This window comes from Periplaneta americana, chromosome 16 (assembly GCF_040183065.1).
Source record: "Periplaneta americana isolate PAMFEO1 chromosome 16, P.americana_PAMFEO1_priV1, whole genome shotgun sequence".
Classification (NCBI taxonomy): Eukaryota; Metazoa; Arthropoda; class Insecta; order Blattodea; family Blattidae; genus Periplaneta; species Periplaneta americana.
Genome location: NC_091132.1, coordinates 96,660,415 through 96,682,947, shown reverse-complemented (window position 1 = coordinate 96,682,947; position 22,533 = coordinate 96,660,415). Strand labels below are relative to the sequence as shown.

Genomic DNA, 22,533 nt, shown 5'->3' with positions numbered 1-22,533 from the left:
CAGAACGTGTCCTTCTCCTGCTTGTCTTAAGTGATGGTCTTGCACCACATGGTCAATAAGTTCATGTTGATTTAATAATCAGGGATTGCCGCTACTTCTGAATGTCACTTGTTTGTACATAACACAAAGGCGATGGCAAAGCAGGTTAAAAGTCTCATCTTCAAGAAGAGAGAGAAAGGAGATATGGGTTACCATATGTCCGTATTTAGTAGAACATGTCCGTATTTATTTTTTAAAATATGTTAAATGTCCGCATTTTTATAAAGATGTCATAATCATCCGATTTCCAATAAATACATTTCAAAACATAATTCCGAATCTAGTTATACAGTACATTTTTTAATTACTTTGGAATATAATTTAAATAGAATTAATATTTTGAAAATTTACAAACCACTTTAAGAAGTTACCAGTTTGAAATAATCCCGAGTTTCTAGACGAAGAGTGAATTTTAAACTGTGAGTTAGGCACTTCTGACTCTATGATACTCGCTCAATCGTATTGTGAGTGAATGCCTCAGAATATTTAGTCGTCTGTAGGCAGAAATATGGCGGGTGAAATAGTTTTTCTAATTACAAGTAAACTATGGTAACATAACTGCTTAGATTTTTCATGCATGCTTCCTTCTAGAATCCTGACACTAAAAGTAATTCACCCTAATTGTTTTGATCTTTGTGTTAAGTTTATTTTTTATGATTTTCATTTGTTGTATACTTACATACAATTATTTAGCATAAACCTATATAAAATAAACAATAATACCAATTTTGCAGCTTTAAGTGGCCGTTTTAATCATATTATAAGTTATAAGATATACGATCTCTAAAAAAAAATTTGCTTTTTTTGGCAAATTTGTCCTGTTCATCTCTCAAGATTATATGGTAAGCCTAGAGGAGATGCACTGCACCGAAATTAGAACTCAATTTACAAATTACTAAAACATTCTTGTAAAATATGCAAATTTATTTTTCTGTTTCGCAAAATATATTATGTTATGGACATCGAGAATCGTTCACGCTATTTTAGAGTAGATGAGTAGAGTAGAGATTAGCTTGACTAGCATATTAATGTAATAAGTGTAAGATTACGAAAACAGTGAATGTTCAAATAGAATAGCATTACGTGAATTACAGAGTCGAGAGAGAATGTAATTTTAGGAGAAACAGTTAAATGAAAGGTAGAGGTTGGGGTGAATTTATTATTGTGTATAATTTTTATTGTCATAATATTTAGAATAGCGGGCGTGTTATCATATTGTGTAAAATGTTTTGTATTTATGTTTATTGAGGATGGCGGATTCAGAACTGGACTGCATCTAATCCACAATGACCGTGTGCATGAATGATGAAACGAATACATAAATTTTATTATGATATAGTCTTACTATAGCCTGCGCCACGGCTAAAGACATCTCACGAGCAGTCAATGTAGGTATCACGCGCTGCTGCCAAGTGTAAGTTACTGCATGGTTGACGCAAGACGAAAATACATCATTCGCTAACAGCAGCTACTAATAATAAACTACATGACTGTTTCAGAACCAATAATGTTATTACATTACTACAGTTATACTCAAAGTAACGTGTAACCTCCTTTTTATCTGTATGTTCAAATTAATTATGTGTAACCTCCTTTTTACCCATGTCAAATTAATGTGACCTCCTTTTTATCTGTACGTCCAAATTGATTATGTGTAACTTCCTTCTTATCTGTATGTCCAAATTAATTGTGTGTAACCTCTTTTTTATTTGTATGTCCAAATTAATTATGTGTAACTTCCTTTTTATATGTATGTCCAAATTAATTATGTGTTATCTCCTTTTTTACCTGTAAGTCCAAATTAATTATGTGTAACCTCCTTTTTACCTGTATGTCCAAATTAATTATGTGCAACCTCATTTTTATCTGTATGTCCAAATTAATCATGTCTAACCTCCTTTTTATCTGTATGTCCAAATTAATTATGTGTAACCTCCTTTTTATTTGTATGTCCAAATTAATGATATGTAACCTTCTTTTTACCTGTATGTCCAAATTAATTATGTGTAACCTCCTGTTTATCTGTATGTCCAAATTAATTATGTGTAACCTCCTTTTATCTGTATGTCCAAATTAATTATGTGTAACCTCCTTTCTACCTGTATGTCCAAATTAATCTGTAACCTCCTTTTTATCTGGATGTCCAAATTAATTATGTGTAACCTCCTTTCTACCTGTATGTCCAAATTAATCTGTAACCTCCTTTTTATCTGTACGTCCAAATTAATTATGTGTAACCTCATTTTTATCTGTATGTCCAAATTAATTATACGTAACCTCCTTTTTATCTGTATGTCCAAATTAATTACGTGTAACCTCCTTTTTACCTGTATGTCCAAATTAATCTGTAACCTCCTTTTTATCTGGATGTCTAAATTAATTATGTGTAACCTACTTTTTAGCTGTATGTCCAAATTAATGATGTGTAACCTTCTTTTTACCTGTATGTCCAAATTAATTATGTGTAACCTCCTTTTATCTGTATGTCCAAATTAATTATGTGTAACCTCCTTTCTACCTGTATGTCCAAATTAATCTGTAACCTCCTTTCTATCTGTATGTCCAAATTAATTATGTGTAACCTCCTTTCTACCTGTATGTCTAAATTAATCTGTAACCTCCTTTTTATCTGGATGTCCAAATTAATTATGTGTAACCTCCTTTCTACCTGTATGTCCAAATTAATCTGTAACCTCCTTTTTATCTGTACGTCCAAATTAATTATGTGTAACCTCATTTTTATCTGTATGTCCAAATTAATTATACGTAACCTCCTTTTTATCTGTATGTCCAAATTAATTACGTGTAACCTCCTTTTTACCTGTATGTCCAAATTAATCTGTAACCTCCTTTTTATCTGTATGTCTAAATTAATTATGTGTAACCTACTTTTTAGCTGTATGTCCAAATTAATGATGTGTAACCTTCTTTTTACCTGTATGTCCAAATTAATTATGTGTAACCTCCTTTTATCTGTATGTCCAAATTAATTATGTGTAACCTCCTTTCTACCTGTATGTCCAAATTAATCTGTAACCTCCTTTCTATCTGTATGTCCAAATTAATTATGTGTAACCTCCTTTCTACCTGTATGTCCAAATTAATCTGTAACCTCCTTTCTATCTGTATGTCCAAATTAATTATGTGTAACCTCCTTTCTACCTGTATGTCCAAATTAATCTGTAACCTCCTTTCTATCTGTATGTCCAAATTAATTATGTGTAACCTCCTTTCTACCTGTATGTCCAAATTAATCTGTAACCTCCTTTTTATCTGGATGTCCAAATTAATTGTGTAACCTTCTTTTTACCTGTATGTCCAAATTAGTTATGTGTAACCTTCTTTTTACTTGTATTCCATCTTTCCAGCTTTCCGTACTCTTCTTGGTTTAAGCATCAGCTTAGTAAAAAAATAACAAAATATGTGTTACATGCGCTTGAAACTAAAATATGTCTTTAGCCCCTTAAATATGTATTTATGCACTATAAAATCTTGACCATTGATTGCAAATAACTTGAAATGCATTTATATAATGGTAGCAAGTGAATGGTACAAGGAAAGACCGAGTTGTGTTCATTTTCTTCCAAAAATGAGTTATGATGTGTGGAGTAAGATTCTATGTAGTTTAATCATACGAATGAAACATTGTTGTAATGTGAACTGTCTACTAACAAGTATGTGCTATGACAGATTTTAGATTGGACATAGAAGAAAAGATAGACTATAGACTATACTATAATATAGACTATGCTAGATGGACGTAATTGCTCTCCTGAACAGTTTTCCAAAGTGGACAAAGCTCGTTGTTTTCCTGTACTCTTACATGATTTAAAACTAAGAAATAAAACATGTAAATATGCTAAAATCCACCACCTAGCAATAAAACCATTTTAACTTTCGAATGTTTTAGTCTTAAAGGGTGAAATATATAGCACATATTTTTTTCCAAAATATTTGATAATAACACCAGGATATTATCCCTTACGTAGATATTTATAGAGGCTATAAAACTCGTATATGCGCTTTTAAAGTACCTAAAATGGATTTTCGAACAATAATAAAATAAGCAAATGTGCAATGTCTAAGCCCTGTAACTTACTAAAATAGTAATTTAAATTTATTATTTTCTGAAACAAAATAAATATCAGAGTGCTGCATTGAAGTTAAATCACTCGCTTGAACTCGGTCGAGTGTCGCACCCTCGAGTGAGATACGATCGGTCGTGATAAGGTCGTACCGGTAATAAATAGAAGCACAGTACAAGGTCATCTCACCGACATGTCTTATCTTGTATGGAAGGCGACAGATAAGATACACATATGTTTTGCTCACACGGTAAAAATAAGGCTTTATTTTCTGCGTTTATGACAAACGTTTAATGGAACAGTCAATTGAACGTACCAAAACAGGATCATGAAGTTATAAATAAAATAGTATGAAAAACTTCGATATATAGTTATTATTGCTAATTAATAATTATTCAATATTTGATTTACCATATATAGCCTATAATATGATAGATCCATACGTAGTCTTCCGCCTATATACTGCGACAATGTAGAAACGTTTTACAAAATATTATTGACATAGCAGTAGATTAATAACAATATTAGCACAGAGATAACGTCACAGAAAATATAATAAAACGAATAATCATGCTGCACAACAGTTACAGACGCAAAGATTGATACACTAATTATTATTATTATTATTATTATTATTATTATTATTATTATTATTATTACTAGAAAACCTGATATAGTTCTTGCATTATCGTGATTGTGTTCTCCGTTTATAATAATTACAGTTACATCCAATAACATCTATCAGATGTGGCAAAAACAAAATCACTCCTGTGTGTGTGTGTGTGTGTGTGTGTGTGTGTGTGTGGGGGGGGGGACATTTACCTACAACATTTATATTACATTTTAAAGCAAGTTTTGTAGTTGTACTATGGAGAGGTTAGTTAAACACTGCAAAGTTTTGAAATGATAAACATCTATGATGGTACTACACAGTTCATCACTGTAACAAGAACGAATGTCTAACGCTCGGCTTATACCGTTCGAGGATTTATCGCTCGTGACAATTTTACCTATCATGCATGTGCGCTACCTATCGGATTATGCTATGAACTACTTGGCGCTCGAGCGAAAACGTCCGATGCAGATAAATATCAATTATTATTGAAACTAATAAGGATGGAATAACAATAAACAAATGACAAATTTTCCTATTTGTTCATGTTACAAGCAAATTTACGTATAATGTGCGTTACTCTTGTGGAAGAGGACCCTGTTCAGATTTCATTACGCTCCAAGTACAGGGACTGGGACACCTGTCGTGAAAACAATATGACCATTAATTAAATGCCTTGAGAGATGATAGGACTGCGGCCCGGAAATCGGAAGTCGCTCTCCATATCTCCTGTCAGTAGGCGGCACAGTAGCGGAACAGCAGCCAACATACTCGTACGAGGGAGTGTGTTCTATTTTAAACACGCGCTGCACCAATGACAAGAAGCACACGCCCGGCGCTCACCTCGCCACTTGCCGTGAAAAATTTCAATCTTCAAGTAGTAAAAAATTAATTATAAACTCCTAATTCTCTCACAGTACAAATACATGCCACCTCGATCACCGACCAGCAAGTCAGCAATCTGGCTTCGTCATCGGAAACCTGACGCTCAACATCAAAGAATAAATTAAGGGCCGAAGTATCTTTACTAACATATCCAATACCAAAACATTTCATTCGCAGATACATTTACAAATTGTGACACCATTTCCCTTGCTTATTCTCTATTTTCTTCTGTTTGTATCAACCTTTTCTAACTATTCTTCTTTCATAAGTCGTCTTACCATTGATTTTAATAATTATGGTATTAATAATAATAATAATAATAATAATAATAATAATAATAATAATAATAATAATAATAATTACTTGCTTACAAATAGCTTTAAGGAACTCGCAGATTCATTGCCGCCGTCACATAAGCCCGCCATCGGTCCCTATCCTGTGCAAAATTAATCCACTCTCTATCATCATATTCTACCGCTCTCAAATCCATTTTAATATTATCCTCCCATCTACGTCTCGGCCTCCCCAAAGATCTTTTTCTCCGGTCTCCCAACTAACATTCTACATACATTTCTGGATTCGTCCATATGTGCTACATGCCCTGCCCATCTCAAACGTCTGGATTTAATGTTCCTAATTATGTCAGGTGAAGAAAACAATGCGTGTAGTTCTGCTTTGTGTAACTTCCCCCATTCTCCTGTAACTTCATCCCTCTTAGGCCCAAATATTTTCCTAAGAACCTTATTCCCAAACACCCTTAATCTCTGTTCGTCTCTCAAAGTGAGAGTCCAAGTTTCACAACCATACAGAACAACCGGTAATATAACTGTTTTATAATTTTTGACAGCAGACTAGATGACAAATAATAATAATAATAATAATAATAATAATAATAATAACAATAATAATAATAATAATAATAATAATAATAATATACAATACTGTACCGCGCAGTGACGTCGTGGTCTAGGCATCCTGTCTAGGACTCGCGTTACGGAATGCGTACTGATTCAAGTCCTCATGGGGGAAGAAATTTTGTCATGAAATTTCGGCCAGTGTATGGGACCGGTGCCCACCCAGCAACGTTATGCACTTGGGGAGCTACGATAGTTAGTGAAATCCGGTTGCGAAAGCCAGCTATAACGGCTGGGGGGATCATCGTGTTAACCACACAATACCTCCATGGATTTTTTAGTAGGTTATTTTACGACGCTTTATTAACAGCCAGTGAAATGAGTCCGGGGTCCAACACCGAATGTTACCCAGCATTTGCTCATATTGGGTTGAGGGAAAACCCCGGAAAAAATCTCAACCAGATATATATTATATTATTGATTTATTAATGTGTCCTACAGAATAATATCTGTAATATTGACAATTAATATTTAAGGAGAAAAATTCGCTCCGGCGCCGGGGATCGAACCCGGATCCTTGGTTTTACGTACCAAGCGCTCTGACCACTGAGCTACGCCGAATTCAAGCCACAGCACCACAATGGCAGTTGACATTGGACATATACGTCAACATAATATATGTGCCTAACTTGGAGTCAGACCACAAAGGGAAACATGGAAGGAGGAGGATTCGGTCCGGTGCTGTGGATTGAATTCGGCGTAGCTCAGTGGTCAGAGCGCTTGGTACATAAAACCAAGACCCGGGTTCGATCCCCGGCGCCGGAGCAAATTTTTCTCCTTAAATATTAATTCTCAACCACGTAACTTGTCCCGACCGGGAATCGAACCCGGGCCATCTGGTTTCGCGGCTAGACGCGCTAACCGTTACTCCACAGTTGTGGACACCTCCATGGATGATCGTCCACCTCTGTTTCGGCATATGGACGTGAGGCCAGCAGCCGGCTGGTCGATCTGGACCTATCATGGGCTGTAGCGCCACGGATTATTATTATTATTATTATTATTATTATTATTATTATTATTATTATTATTATTATTATTATTATACACAATATTGATGGCAATATATTTTTCTCGTTTTCTACATCCCTTGTTCCTCTCTTTCATCAACCTCACCTTACCAAGAACGTATGACCACATTTAGATAGTCATTCATAAAAGTAGATCTTTTAACGCTAAGCAAGGTATTACAAATTCACTGTTATACGGTGGTGTGCGAAAAGTACTTTTAACATTAGTGCGTAAAGTATTTTAACTCAGACTTTCAATTTTTTTTTCACCGATTGCCAATTGCTTCCTCACCAATTGACACACGCAACCATCGCAAGCGATCAATTAAACGGTTCATAGAATGCCAGCCCTACTTTTAAAAATGACTGTTTTTAAGTACATAAATTAAATAAATTGGTTGAACTATTCTATTGATAACTACATTGAACAATTAAGAATTAGATGAAATTATATAAAAAAAATAGGCACTCAGGTTTGAACCGGGAACATCTCGATCTGCAACCGAATGCTTTACTACAAAGCTACTATACCGCCTGCTTTCAATTGGTGAAATTTCACTATTACAATGAGGGGGAATATAGTAGTGGATAGATCGGCGGAATTCTTTTTGAACCAGCACTGACGAACAGTTGTCTAAAAACAGTAGACGACACACATGTTAAATTGATTTTATTTTGTTCGTAGTGCTATTGCGTCCTCGCTTGGCAAACATCTCTATTCATACAATAAAATTCAATTTTTAACACGTATCGTAAAATAACTATGTATTCTAGTAATGAATACTCGATTTGTGTCATTAACCCAAGAGTCCCCCTCTACGATGGGCATTTCCTTGGGGTTGAAGGCTGTGGGCACGTAGGACTGCCATCTGGTGCCGAATATCTGTACGACTATACAAATGAGAGCCTTAACCTCTCGCCACCCCCTGGGACTTCATGACCTGTAATGGGGATGACTTTACCTTTACCTTTCATAACTTCCTTTCATCAAAATTCCGCGGTAACTTTTTATTTCATCTATTCTTTTTTTTTTTTTCCGATTTCTTACTACCATCCCTAATTTCACTTCATTTTATTCCGCCTACTATTTTTATCTTCTGTAGTTTATTTTCCTTAACACAACAGTCTTCCTTCTACCCTTCTCATCTTCATTACTTCCATCACAGTCCCTTCTTCTTTTCCTTCTTAGTCGTCTTATTCTTATCTTCATAAAAAATCCGTTATCTTTCTTCTTTACCTCGGTTATAGCTGTATGACTTCTCCTCAGAGTCGCGTTGTTTATTTCTGCGTTTTTCTTACTTCTATAGCTTCTTTTTACAGTAATTTCACATATCTCTTCTTTTTTACCTTTTCACTTCCTCTCACTTCTGTAACTTATCTTTTCCACATTTATCCTTCTTCTTCCCATAGTTTTTGGCAACAGACTACTTCGTGTACAGTCTTTCAAGGCCATGTTCCAGGTGAGATAAACTGTTTTTCCATAAAGTACATGGTATCTCTATCATGTTCTGCTTATCTCGTCGCTGACAGTAACGGGAATGTCAGTTTACCGAAATTAGTTTACTGTATTTCGTTTCTGAAGGAGTAAAACGAGTTTCAAATACTGTGACCAACGAGAGTTTCAAATACTGCTTCACTTCAACTGACTTAACGACAACTTCAGCAACTAACACAGTTGTTCGTCACCTGTTTCGTGATATTGGAGAGTTTAATGTTATTGAGCAGGACGGATTATCACTATCAGAAAATTGGCAAAGTTCTAGATAACGGGACTATGACAACAAAGTATAACAAAACTGCCATTTGATAAAACAAGACACCAGCCCGCAAACTTGGTGGAGAGATTATTATTATTACGATGCTCATACATTCATCGCATTTATTTTTTACAATGTTTAGTTCCGCCATGAATCATAGTTTGGGATCAAGATATTTGAATTAATTATTTACAAAATTTCGTCATTGATACAAGTTTTCCTCAAAACAAGGTCCTTGCCACAACAACTCATTATTTTTCATTTGCCAGGGATATTTTCATAGAGTATTTATCTATTGGTAATGTTAAATTATGGATTAATCTTAATAAATCATCGTCCGAGGTGGCTAGTAAGACTAAGTCATCTGCAAAAATCAATTAAACTAAATACATATTTCGGTTTATTGCCATGTATTGCAGGCCTGAATTCTATTATAATTGCATTCAGAGGCTGTACTGTATAATTATATCTGACACCAGTACAAATCTTTCTCAAATTCAATAACTTATCTCCAATTTTAACTTAAAGTGTATAAGTTACAACTATTTAGAATAATTTGCTGTAGAATATGAACAATTTTGCTAATGTAGTTAATAATTTCTGCAATTTACTCTACCAAAACATTTTTTAACATTAACAAATGCAACATCTCTTTATATATAGAATTTCCGATGTTTATCCATTACAAGTTTCGTTGAATAATTTCGAGGAAAAAAAATGTCCGGGGTCGAGTATCGAACCCGGAACCTTTGGTTAAACGTACCAACGCTCTACCAACTGAGCTACCCAGGAACTCTATCAGACAACGATCCAACTTTACCTTCTATATCCACAGACCTCAAAGTAGGCTGACAACCGTCAAGCAAACCAACATAGAGTGCACACTAACTCTGTGACTAGAATTGTGATTTTCTGTTAACGAACGTGACGGCGGATCGGTGTCTGATAGAGTTCCTGGGTAGCTCAATTGGTAGAGCGTTGGTACGTTTGAACAAAGGTCCCGGGTTCGATACCCTACCTTGGAACAATTTTTCCCTCGAAATTATTCAAATCAACTTAGTTATTAGGGAGTTATACCTGAAAACTCGATTTGCAGAACTTTCGTTGTAAAATAAACAAATGTTCTCATGATGTCTATAAAATTTGTATTTCAATATGTTTAAGAAATGTATTATTTTAAACATATTTCGTGCTCTTAAAAACCATGAAGGAAAATTTATTTATTTTGTAAACAATGACTTCCGTAGAGCACAATTTAATGTATCCTACTTCAACTATTCACATTGCACAAACTCATACTGAGCATGCGCATTATGTCATTACATTTCAGAACTCACGATTAACTCGAAAACCTTAAGCAATGATAATATTTTGAAAACAAATTTGAAATCAGAGCGATGATTTCTATGAGAATCCGCAGTTCTAACAGAAAGTTGTCACTCTACATACAAAAGTTCGCCAGGCCCAAAAAAGCATTTCTTTAACTCACCGCAACTCGCAAACCAGTAAAGATTTTGAGTAGCACACACTTTAAAAAGTAATTTCCATTCTTTCTAAACATTTCTCTCGTTTTGACCCCTATCTAACATGAAAGATAAAAAAGTTTGTCGCTTATCATGTCAATATCTATTTTAGACGGCTCATTTCGAAGTTAACAATTTTTTTCTCACTTTCCAAAAAAAATTGATTTAGAATTTTTTTCTATGATTTCGTTGACATTTATCTATGTATCCTAAAAATTACATTTGATTTATTATCATAGGAACTACGAAATGATAATGTTAAACGGTGCGGCAAACAGATTCCTCGTCTGGTACCTCGCCAACGAAAGAACAAAAATGGCGAAAGATAATACCTACCTATAGTCCGTCCCAGGAACCTGTCGAGTAACTTCGCGCATACGGGGCCGGAGTATATTGCGGGCAGCATCAGCTCGAGTCGGCTAAGTGGTAAGATGCTCGTGGTAGAAGGTAGAGTAGAGTTCAGATAGAAATTATTGCCTCCTGCAAGCGATTGCTCGCTTCGTTCAAGCACTCCCTCCCCCCAGAGCAGTCATTGGTCCTAGCCCTTCCACATACCACTTGCGCAGAGGTCTTGTTTCGTCTTTCTACTCGACAGAATCCTGGGACGGACCAAAGACTTTATAGGGCCTTCACTTCCTAAGACGTAGGCGAAGAGGAGGAGTCACGCCGGAAATAACAGCGATGTGACTATAGTGGTGACAGTTTCAGGCGATTCATTAAAAAAAAAATGTACATCGCTACCTTGATTTGTAAGTTACTGACTCGCTTATGTTTGTTGATACGAATTTTTACTTACTCAAAGTAATTTAGCGAATAATCCTGTATAAACGTTGAATATCTACATCCGTAAGGAACGATTGAATACATTTAATTAGAAGTCTAAAGAAGAGAACGTAATTTATATTTAATGACAATAATATTTATATAACTTTGATAATAATTTGTATAGTAAATCGAGAAGTACGGATATACCACAGATTAGCTACAGAGCAAAAACATAGGCTATGCTTAGTGCGGATAGCTGAAGGCTGAGATAAAGTCTGAAGCGCTTAGTAACGTCTCGACAAAGAGTTTCACCTTGAACAAATACAGGAATCTTACACCTGCTATTTATCCTGCCTGTCTTGTAGGAAATTACATAATACTTGTTACGTCATTGGCACTACGTCACGGTCCCGCCTCCACGCAATCATAAGTGAGTCTTGTTGGATCACCATCAACGGATGGTATTCCTTAAAAGTTAACTAAAATGGGACAAATTTTCTTTTTCATAAACATTCTCAAGCCAAACTGTTTCACTAACAAATAACTCCACAGTAACATGCTTCTTTATTTCTTTCTTTCTTTCTTTCTTTCTTTCTTCTTCTTTTTTTTTTTTTTTGTCAGAAATTTGAAAAAAATTATTTCACATTCACGCATGGAATGTGAGTTCCCAATAAAAGGTAGCCTAAATGACAGATTTTCCATTGCATATATCATGTAAAAATTAAAATAAAATCATCTTTGGTGGTAAGAGTATTTACCATGCTTGCTATCACATCCAAATACGGCCTTGGGCTATAAAAAAATCTCTGAACGAATTCTTTCGAAATGCTAGTAAATCCGAAGATCTTATATTCAATTAAGTTACCTGAAAAAGCCGCTTAAAGGGAGAACTTGAAACAAAATTTACAGGTCATTTCTACGCCACATCAAAATTCAACTTAGGAACAATACAGAGAAGGTACAGAGATAAATGAGATTATTTTCTTCCGTTCTATTTCAAAACATTTTCTACCTAATGTTCTCCTGCAAAATGCCTTCATGTTATTGTATCTGAAGTGACTTCAGAATGATTACTTGGTTGTAAGGAACCTCTTTAAACAACTTTAGGACGCAGCTAAGGTCACGTTATGATCAGTGCTGTACTTGGAAACAAATTTTAGGAAGTACTGTCGAAATCTCCTTAGTCAGACTAGACTCTATATGGACTCGTACTGTCCACACCTGTGGAGTAACGGTTAGTGCGTCTGGCAGCGAAACCAGGTGGCTCGGGTTCGATTCCTGGTCGGAGCAAGTTACCTGGTTGAGGTTTTTTTCCGGGGTTTTCCCTCAACCCAATATGAGCAAATGCTGGACCCCGGACTCATTTCACCGGCATTATCACCTTCATCTCATTCAGACGCTAAATAACATTAGATATTGATAAAGCGTCGTAAAATAATCTACTAAAATAAAAATAAATGGACTCGTACTGCACTTCCTTCCCAAGGTTATTTCTTCGTCATCTGCCTCTCCAGATCTCCTTCCAGATCGCAGCCACAATTGGATATTGTTGTTGTTCAGTCAACTGTCCGAAGACAGGTCTGAACTTCACAAATCATACCAACAAGGCATCATTTATGAGGAAACTAGGCCAAGAAATAATATGGTAGAGTGGCTAGTTCCTTTCCCCCTCCATTACATACATCGCCGATTAGCTACATATTACACTAATCAGACTTCAGATGCATACAAACAGTATTATTGTTCTTCCTCAGACACATATCGTCAAGTAAGATGTACTGCCTGATAATAGATGTAGGCCTATATATCAGATAGAACCTCAATCAGAGGCAAAATTGCATATAAGGCAAGAAATCAAACGCTGACATTGGTGGTCCAAAATATTTTAGAAACAAAATCCTATAAACTCGTTTACTAGAAGAGCAGGCCTATTTCTTTTCTTAATGCAGATATCGTTCATTACAGTAATGCTCATTCACATTCTTCAGTTGAAATTGGAATAGAATCTATAATATGTAACTGGACTCAAGATTCATGAACGCACGAAAAGCAACAATATTTCCCTCCTCTAGCAAACTATTAGCATTACGCCTGAGCGAGTTTTAAAATTAGCGAATCAGTGCAGCAGATTTCTTGAGGCGTCATGCCATAAAGTTAGTGTTAATTATAAAAATACCACGGCATTATGCAAGCTCGAAATTAAGAAATCACAACTACTCCTGAAGTGCCAGACCATGGTTTTCAATAAAACAACGAACGGACTAGCGTTTAAGCACAGGGTACCTTAGGCTATGAGATGCTAGTCCTACTTTTATGCCAGATATCAAAATCAAAATGTTCTTAAAATAGCTAAAATCTTCCATTTCAAAGTGTATTAAAGACTATTTAAACATAATTTATTTTCGAGTCTATATTTTTTTTCCGGTACGGTAATAGCGAGTTTTTAATTTAGACCGGCGTACCGGTCCAACTATAGCACTGGTTATGATTAATTATGCTCGTGTATGACTAGGTGAACAATATTTTTGTGGTTAATATGTTCAACATTTGTCATGTATGATTTCTTCGTCCACAGGGCTGATCCAGTGTTTCGAAATTGCGCTTCGAATTCCGTTTGGGCTGACTGGTTTATTTTTTTCTTTTCGAGGTTCTTCTTCCCAACTGTAAGGCTAGTATCACGCAATTCCATGGCGAGTCTTCGGACTCAAACAGCCGAATATAATATCCCTATCACCAATTCCACAGACGCTAGATAACCGAGCAGTTGATACAGCATTGTTAAACGATCGATTAAAAAAAAACATTTCCTTGATGACTATAATTATCATCATTACTTATTCTATTACGGACGGTAATGAATTTTCCACGAAGTCGTCCCATTTAGCAATGGAATTCTCAACACTGTGAGGCTACAGTAGTCCAGAAAGTTTTTAACTACCCACATATGGAGCCATTACCAACAAGCAAACAACAGTAAATTATCATCACTTTAAATAATGTTTTGTTTAAAAAAATTAGCACGATTACATTCTTATATAATATGTCTTTTACATCTTCAGATCATTTATTCGGCAAATAATTTCACACCCATTTTTAGGGCGATATACAAAGAGTGACATATAAAAATGTAAATCCTCGCACAGCTTTCAGCGATCTCAACAAGGTCACGCTTCTACAACAGCATTACTTGCCTTCCGTCATTAAAAATCCATCGCCATCGGCTGGGCCTAAATTCGTGAAACTCTGATCCAATGCTTAGATAGTAGCTACTACACCACCTAAGACGACAAATATAAAAAATATGCCTACCATGGAAGCGAATTTCTATATTCACCTCTTCCCTTCTCAACACTGGCTAAGGTAGTAGCTTGGCTTGGTTTGGTTTGACTTAACTACCAGAGGAACCGAAATGAATCCTTAAACATAGGCATGCTTTGGCCCAATGTGCGCCCTATATATGTGCGATGATTATTATTCAAGTGCGACAGGTTGACACGGTGACATCCGTGAATCTGATTCTGACAGGTGGACCATCCTGCTTCAGCCTTAAAATAGCCAGGTCCCGTCCTCGGACTAGTACCTGACAAGTGCCAGGGCCCGGAGTACCAAGACCTTGCTATACCAGCATCGGGAATCCTTGCTACCGTAAGACTTCACTCAACCTATTTTTAACTATTGTGTGATGGAGAGTGTAGGAGTGTTAGTGAGAAACCGGAGTATCCCGAGAATACCAGATACAACGTTTTTCTCCACCACAAATTCCATCACGAGTCAAGAGTTATATAATATCTTTTGAAGTGTTTAAAACTCTTATACCAAAAATATATCTGAGAAATGTCTATTTTGCTCTTTTCCATAGCATATTATCTTATAATCTTGCATATGGGGTAGTGGCAGTGCTGTCTCAAAAGTTTAGACTTTACAATTTTCTAATTTTGACCACCAACTCCTTATGACGCTCATTGCAGGCCATTATTTAAAAGTGAAAAAATGTTCACTCTAGGAAATTAACATGTTTAGAATAATATTCTTAACATTAAAAAAGGGCTAAAACGATTTGAAGACTAAATCCGATGTTCTAAAATATCCAAATAGACAAAATTATATTTTGGTTGAACCTTACGTTAGACCAATAAAGTCGAAGAGTACTTTAAATTCGATAGCCATTTTACTATTTAATAAACTGTCTCAAGAAATACACACTTTAAATGTCAATGTATTTAAGAATTTGTTGCACAAATGGCTTGTTGACAATCCCATTTACAATACTAGGTAATATCTTGATGGTAGTGTTAATATTTTTAATGAAATTAGTTTATTTCACTTGTATTTTTATTTTTGAGCTTCGTTGTTCATTTTATCTGTTATTTTATTATTTTAATTTATACATTGTAGTGTATGTTATTTTACTTTGACAATGTCATGCTCAGGTTAACGAAGATTGGTTGATTGACTGATTGATTGGATTATTCTGGCCAGAGAGGGCTATCGCTTGAGCCCAAAACGCAACGAGGTAGTTTGTATCTTAAAGATGTATGCAATGTGTATAATGTAATCAACTCTTTTACGAAACTATCCACGCGACGTGCAAAAACAATTCGAAGAAGAAAACGAGTATTTCTGTGTCAATCTCTAAATATACTTGCAGCATCATACTACGTTACCTTTATAATTGCAAAAAGCAACACTTAAATTACCATAAGTTAACATACAAGCCATACATCTCCACAAACGACACAATTATAGCTTCCTTGGGCAAACATCCCATTCATTCAAGATAGTTAGAGATATTTATTTTCAGTTTTTTATGGGACTATATTTTTTAACATAGGTAATGATGAAGACAGATGATTTGTAGCCCTACCTTTGAGTACATCTCTGCCATAATTGCATGAAGTAAACGGAACAAAAGTTCAGCAAGTTCAAAACTGCATGCAAGGAAGTCATTATTTATAATTTTGTACAATGTTATAATGTCGATTTTAGATATAACTAAAAATAAACACTGAATTAGAAATGAAATCATTACATAATTTAAAAAATGGACGCCGACTTAAATGAAACAGAGAAGGGCTATACAACAATATCTAACAAGATTTTCAAGACAATTAAAAAACCCGTAACTTATGTGTATGAAAAATAGGAGAAATACAACATTTAAACACACTACTTTTTTCAGCGTCTAATATTTAACATTAAAAAATAAAATGAATTGAAATATTATTGTGGTTTTATATTTTTAACATGCCCGTATTAATAATTATAATTTTAACACTATTTACTGCAGCCCTGGGCATAAGAGGAAAAATGGAAGGGACGCAGAAACCTCCGCCTATGTCCTTTTCGCTTAAACCACCTTACAAAGAAACGCAGATTAAGGCTCTGTGCATCAGTGGGTGGATCTTAAGCGACCAGCAAGAGCCGAAAGTTTCTTAAAAGTCTGATACAATCCGTCACTGACCTTCCTGTTGGCTAGTTCCGCACCAAAACCTATCTCGGCCAAGGAAGTGGGGAATTCAGAGGGTCTGCAATGACTCAGTCGAGCTAATAGCGCTCAGGTCTGATTTATTGTATATTGGGATAGATTTTTAGATCAAATTCTGGAATATAATAAACATATGAAGGGTTCAGAACCATAGTGGGCCAAGCGCCATTTACTAAAACCGTAGAAAACAAGGGTTAAAATGAAGTTATTACCATAATTCAATGGAAACATATAGCAAGTAATATAAAGTATACACATTAAAACTAAATGATACATCAATCTTCATTAAACTATGGTATTCACTTAACTTTATCCCTTGGTATCTCCGTTTTTAATAAATGGCGCGTGTCGACCTGGTTGGCGAATTGGTATAGCACTGACCTTCTATGCTCAAGGTTGCGGGTTCGATCCCGGACCAGGTCTACGGCATTTAAGTGTGCTTAAATGCGACAGGCTCATGTCAGTAGATTTGCTGGCATGTAAAAGAACTCCTGGGGACAAAATTCCGGCACATCCGGCGACGCTGATATAACCTCTGCAGTTGCGAACGTCGTTAAATAAAACATAACATTTACAATAAATGGCGCTTGGCCCACTATGGCTCTAAACCCTTCATATGAACATGTCCCCAAAAAATCCAATTCCGCATCTTTAGTTTTGGAGATTCAAAGTAAAAAAGTAGGCCTAAATGTCTATTTTAAGAGACTGAAATACAGTAGACCTTTTCCACTTGAAAGCTATAGAGTCATGAAGAAATTGAAGTAAGGGCTCAGACACTTGTATCTAACCTGACATGATCATCTAATTACAGGTGGCTTTATTTTACAATGGAAATTCAATCCATTTTATGTGAACTGTCCATATCTAGATGGAGAAAAGTGTATAAGAACACCTTATTTTATCACATAAGCCCCTGCCTCGTATAATTTCCTCGAAAAAATTACATTAAACTAAAAGCAATATTAGGATGTATTTCCTTCTCTTAGTAACAAACTTTCAAAACACTAAAATTTCCCTTCAATCAGTTTATGGTACCAACTTTTTATTCGTTTCGCATCTCTTCATGTTTTCCGACCTTAAAGTTCCAGGGTCAGCGAAATCACAATAGACCTGCTTCGAATGTATCAGTGGTTCCCAACCTTTTCTAGCTGGCGGCCCCATTTGTAAGCCCTGCTAATTCTACGCTCTCTATATGTATTAAAAATCTCACTTTTTTCCCCTCAAAACTACAGATTTTAGAATAATGTACAATAAATTAAGAGGACTTCAAAATTCACTGTAGTACAGTAACAGTCCACACCTGTAGAGTAACGCTTAGCGCGTCTGGTTGCGAAACCAGGTGGCCCGGGTTCGATTCCCGGTCGGGGCAAGTTACCTGGTTGAGGTTTTTTCCGGGGGTTTTCCCTCAACCCAATATGAGCAAATGCTGGGTGCTGGACCCCGGACTCATTTTACCGACATTAACACCTTCATCTCATTCAGACACTAAATAACCTAAGCTCTTGATAAAGCGTCGTAAAATAACCTAACCTACAGTAACTAATTTTAACAAAAGTACAAGTGCGGCTGAAGCAAAAATGTGCTATTGTAATTAAACTATTTATACTCACATTTATTTACCTGTAAATTTTGAAACAATTTGAATTCAAATGCACAAGAACAACTAACTTTAATCTTAGCAGTTATTTCTTGTTTTTAATCATATGATGAAACTCAGTGCTCACAAGAACACAGAACAACAATGGGACAGTTGACATCATTTTTCTTTAAGAAGCTCCTCAATGTTCTGTGTGAAGTTGGTTAAGACACCTGAGGACACTCTCCACGTTCAAACGACTGCGGTGTTTGCTTTTTGTAATGATCGTGTTTACAATTGCCAAATGCATTAAAAAAGTGTATTAATTTCTCTGTTTATTAGATCACTTTTTTTCTGAGTTGTCTGTGTCCCTTTGTAAATCTCGCACGCCTCCCTCAAGGTTGGAACATTGCTCTAAACTCTAAATGTTTCCATCTCTTATCGGAAATACTGAAGATTGAATTACACCGTCTTTGGTAGTCAAAGTGGGTTAAGTAAATTACCATGGTCAAACAGTAACTAAGCACTAATGACTGCTTTACAAATTAATCCCCTACAGAGATAATTGCCAATAATTTCAGGAGACAAGGGAGTTAACTGTCCGGCGATAGAAAGTATGAAGCAGAATGAGCATTTTCGTCACCGAGGTGGTCTAGAGTATCGAAAGCGATACGTACACTGAAGGGGAATCCTTGAACTCATATTGCCAAAACACTACCTGGCTTTTACCAATTCTACTTTGCTTAGTTATGGTAGGGAATCAAATTAATCATTCTTAATTTAAGGTTTGAGTCCTTGGGTCCATTCCGTTCTCATTGAAAATTTATTATTGTAAACTAATACTAAACAGTCACAAGTAGCGGGAATCTGAAATTGTTTTAGCCAAAATATCAAGAATTACAAATGAACAGATAATAAAATCATTAGGAACATATCTTTGGAAAGTAAGAGCAAAATGAATGAGGGAAATAAATAAATTAAAAGACATGTAAAATAAATTTTAAAATGTATGTGTGCATATCTTGTAAGAAGATCTACCTATGTATACAGTGTACATAAAAATTGTATGTTGATAAGCTTAAGTGGCTGATAGGTACATGGCATGACCTACATGACCGGAGGTCAATGCCTTTGGTCCACTACGTTTCGTCCACTGACACATTTGTTCATTTCATGATTCGTCCATTAAGTTTTGTCCACTGACCATTTAGTCCATTTTCATGCTTCGTCCATTGACCATTTCGTCCACTATGGCAAAAAAAAAAAGATGATATGAAACATAATTCATTTGATGAAAAAGTAATTTATTTAAATTTAAATGTGTTCCTGAATACACATACTGTTTGTATTATAAACATGATTAATCATAATTTTCTTCTTCCTGAACAAATTCAGCAGGGTTAATTTTTAAACTAGGCAAATTCCTCACAGATAAGTCTTCAGCAGGCCGTCGATTTTGTAGTCTTCATACAGTGTAACCATTTCCTGATGCGTTCATGATTATTGACATGTCTGACTTAATTGTGCACGGACTCGCGTGTGTCCTCCCAACAGTTGAGTAATCTCCTGCTTATTTGATTCCTGTTTATCTAGCAAGACTTCCAAAAACTTCCAAATGCTAGGAAGATGAACAACCGTGAGTTTTTTTAGTTTACTATACCAACATTCGACGGCATTGTTAATCCTCTATTCCTCACTCAAGACTGCTTCTTACATATCTCATAAGCATGTTTCCGGTATTGTAATTGTAGGTGGAAAACACAAAATGTATTCTAAAATGGACGAAAGGTTATAGACATAAAACGTGTGGACAAAATGTATGGATGGACGTAAATTGTATAGACCAATTGGTTGTGGACAAGAGAACGTGGACGAAAGGTAATGGACGAAATAAATTGTGGACAAAAGGTAGCGGACGAAAGGCCCGCAAATCAAACAGACAGACAGACAGACAGACAGATAAATAAATAAATAAATAAATAAATAAATAAATAAATAAAAAGTAACGGGAATCTTTAGTCATATGGTCAGTATGACGTAATATGACCACCAAATACCATATAGCCTACATAGATCAAAGACAAAAGAAGTGCCACACATCCAGTCCCCGTAGGAGAAAGACAAATCTCCATCTTTATGTCAGGAATCGCGTTCGAGTGCACTGAATTTGACTTGTGTCACTTGAGTCGCGGTGGAGGACATATCCTATTCCAGTTATTTTAATTGTAATTGCATATTTACAAGACACATGCTAGACAGTAAACTTCAATGTACGTTTCAGTATTTGCCTTGCATACATATCCGAATTACCGTAATAACTGTGAAGATTTAAGAATAGACGCAAGAGCAAGCTCTTAAAAGCACCACATCCAAACATCTGTTTTCATTCCCAGCTCACAATTCTTCCGAGGCATAACAAACTGGTTCATTAGTGTACAATGAAAGCAACATGACATCAGTCTCATTAGAAACTGCTCTTTGAGCACAATAAAATCAATAATGGCACCAAGCATTTCGCAAATTAAAATCGTGCTGACTATAATACGGTTGAAAAATACTACACGTTCAATGTTACATGACCGCTCAGAGCTCATGTCTACACTGTCGTTGTATACAATAGAGGTGGGGAAAAAATAACGTAACGGTTATTTTGGAACAGTTCCTTGCTGTTACAAAATACTCGTTTCACTTTGGAACTACATTATGACAACGCCTGTTCCACAGAACGGAACATGTTTGGCACTATTGAAAGCGACAACTTTTAGAAAACACTGGGTGGGCTCTAACATTTGAGGTATAAGTTAAATAAATGTCGCAAGTATGAGTCCAGCTAGCTACTTAATGCGGCCATGATGTTTTTAATAGGGTGCGTCAGCTATACTATGGCTATTTACGTCCTCATCTGAAATTCTTTAGGAAACAAAACAAACAATATCACAAATAAAATGCAAACACGAACCGATTTCTGGTCTTGTAGGTAGCGGTACATTTGGAATTGGGTGATACCCACAGGTTCTGAGTTGTTTTCGATTTTATAGGAATTTGTATTTTTCAAATTTGGTAGTGGGGGGGGGGTGTCGCAAATGTCTCGCCCAAAAGTGGCTTACAACTTCAAGAACTCTGAAAACCACTGTTAGAAGATGAGTAAACCAGAGCCATAATGCATCCAGAAGGATTATATTAATGGAGAAATTCCACGAACCTATCGGGAATCGAAACCACGACTTCCGGCTTACAACGTGACGCCTTAACGGCAACGCTACCGCGTGCCCCAGTAACATATTGTAATTCGCTTAGAATGCAGGAAATAATCATTGCATACCATAATGATGCGTAAAAAAATACATTCACACTATCTCGATTAGCAGAAAATTGCGACGATAGAGAAAACCTTTTTAGAACATAAATCACCCCGATGTCAGGAAGTAAGTGCCTCTTTCTAGTCAACAGTGGGTTCAGAGAACTAATTCGCGTGTCTACTTTCGTGAGGAAACAATCCATGACCCTGCTCTACGGTGAGGTCAATCATCCGATCACACGGAAGGGAGTGTGTTCAGAAAATATTTTAAATAATACATCTTCTTAGCTAAAGAAAATACTCAACTTCAGACACGTTTTCCCAGTCTTCTTTTATCGCTCTCTCACTGAAACAGATCCTCCATCAACTCTTTGAAGTGATATATCTTGTTTTTGCATATGCGTCAAACTTTCAGTTACAGGTACTGATCGTTCCTGAAGGATATTTCCTCTTCTTAAGGTCTTCTGTAGAAAGTTTTAGAATATTCTCTGAACAGTAGAAATATTTACACAACTCTAGTCTACATATTTGCCCATATTTCACCAAAGAAACAGCTCTTGCACATTCTTCGAGACCTAAAAGC

At 35.8% G+C, this 22,533-nt stretch overlaps 1 protein-coding gene and 1 non-coding gene across 3 annotated transcripts in view; one reads left to right on the top strand and one right to left on the bottom strand.

Moving 5' to 3' along the window:
* The window catches only part of LOC138690964 (acyl-CoA Delta-9 desaturase-like), a 477,084-nt gene that overhangs the window by 130,988 nt on the left and 323,563 nt on the right, over positions 1-22,533 (bottom strand). The gene's annotated exons all lie outside the window — the stretch shown is intronic.
* On the top strand, positions 7,230-7,301 carry TRNAY-AUA (transfer RNA tyrosine (anticodon AUA)). The gene has a single exon. It is a non-coding gene; the product is annotated as a tRNA-Tyr (tRNA).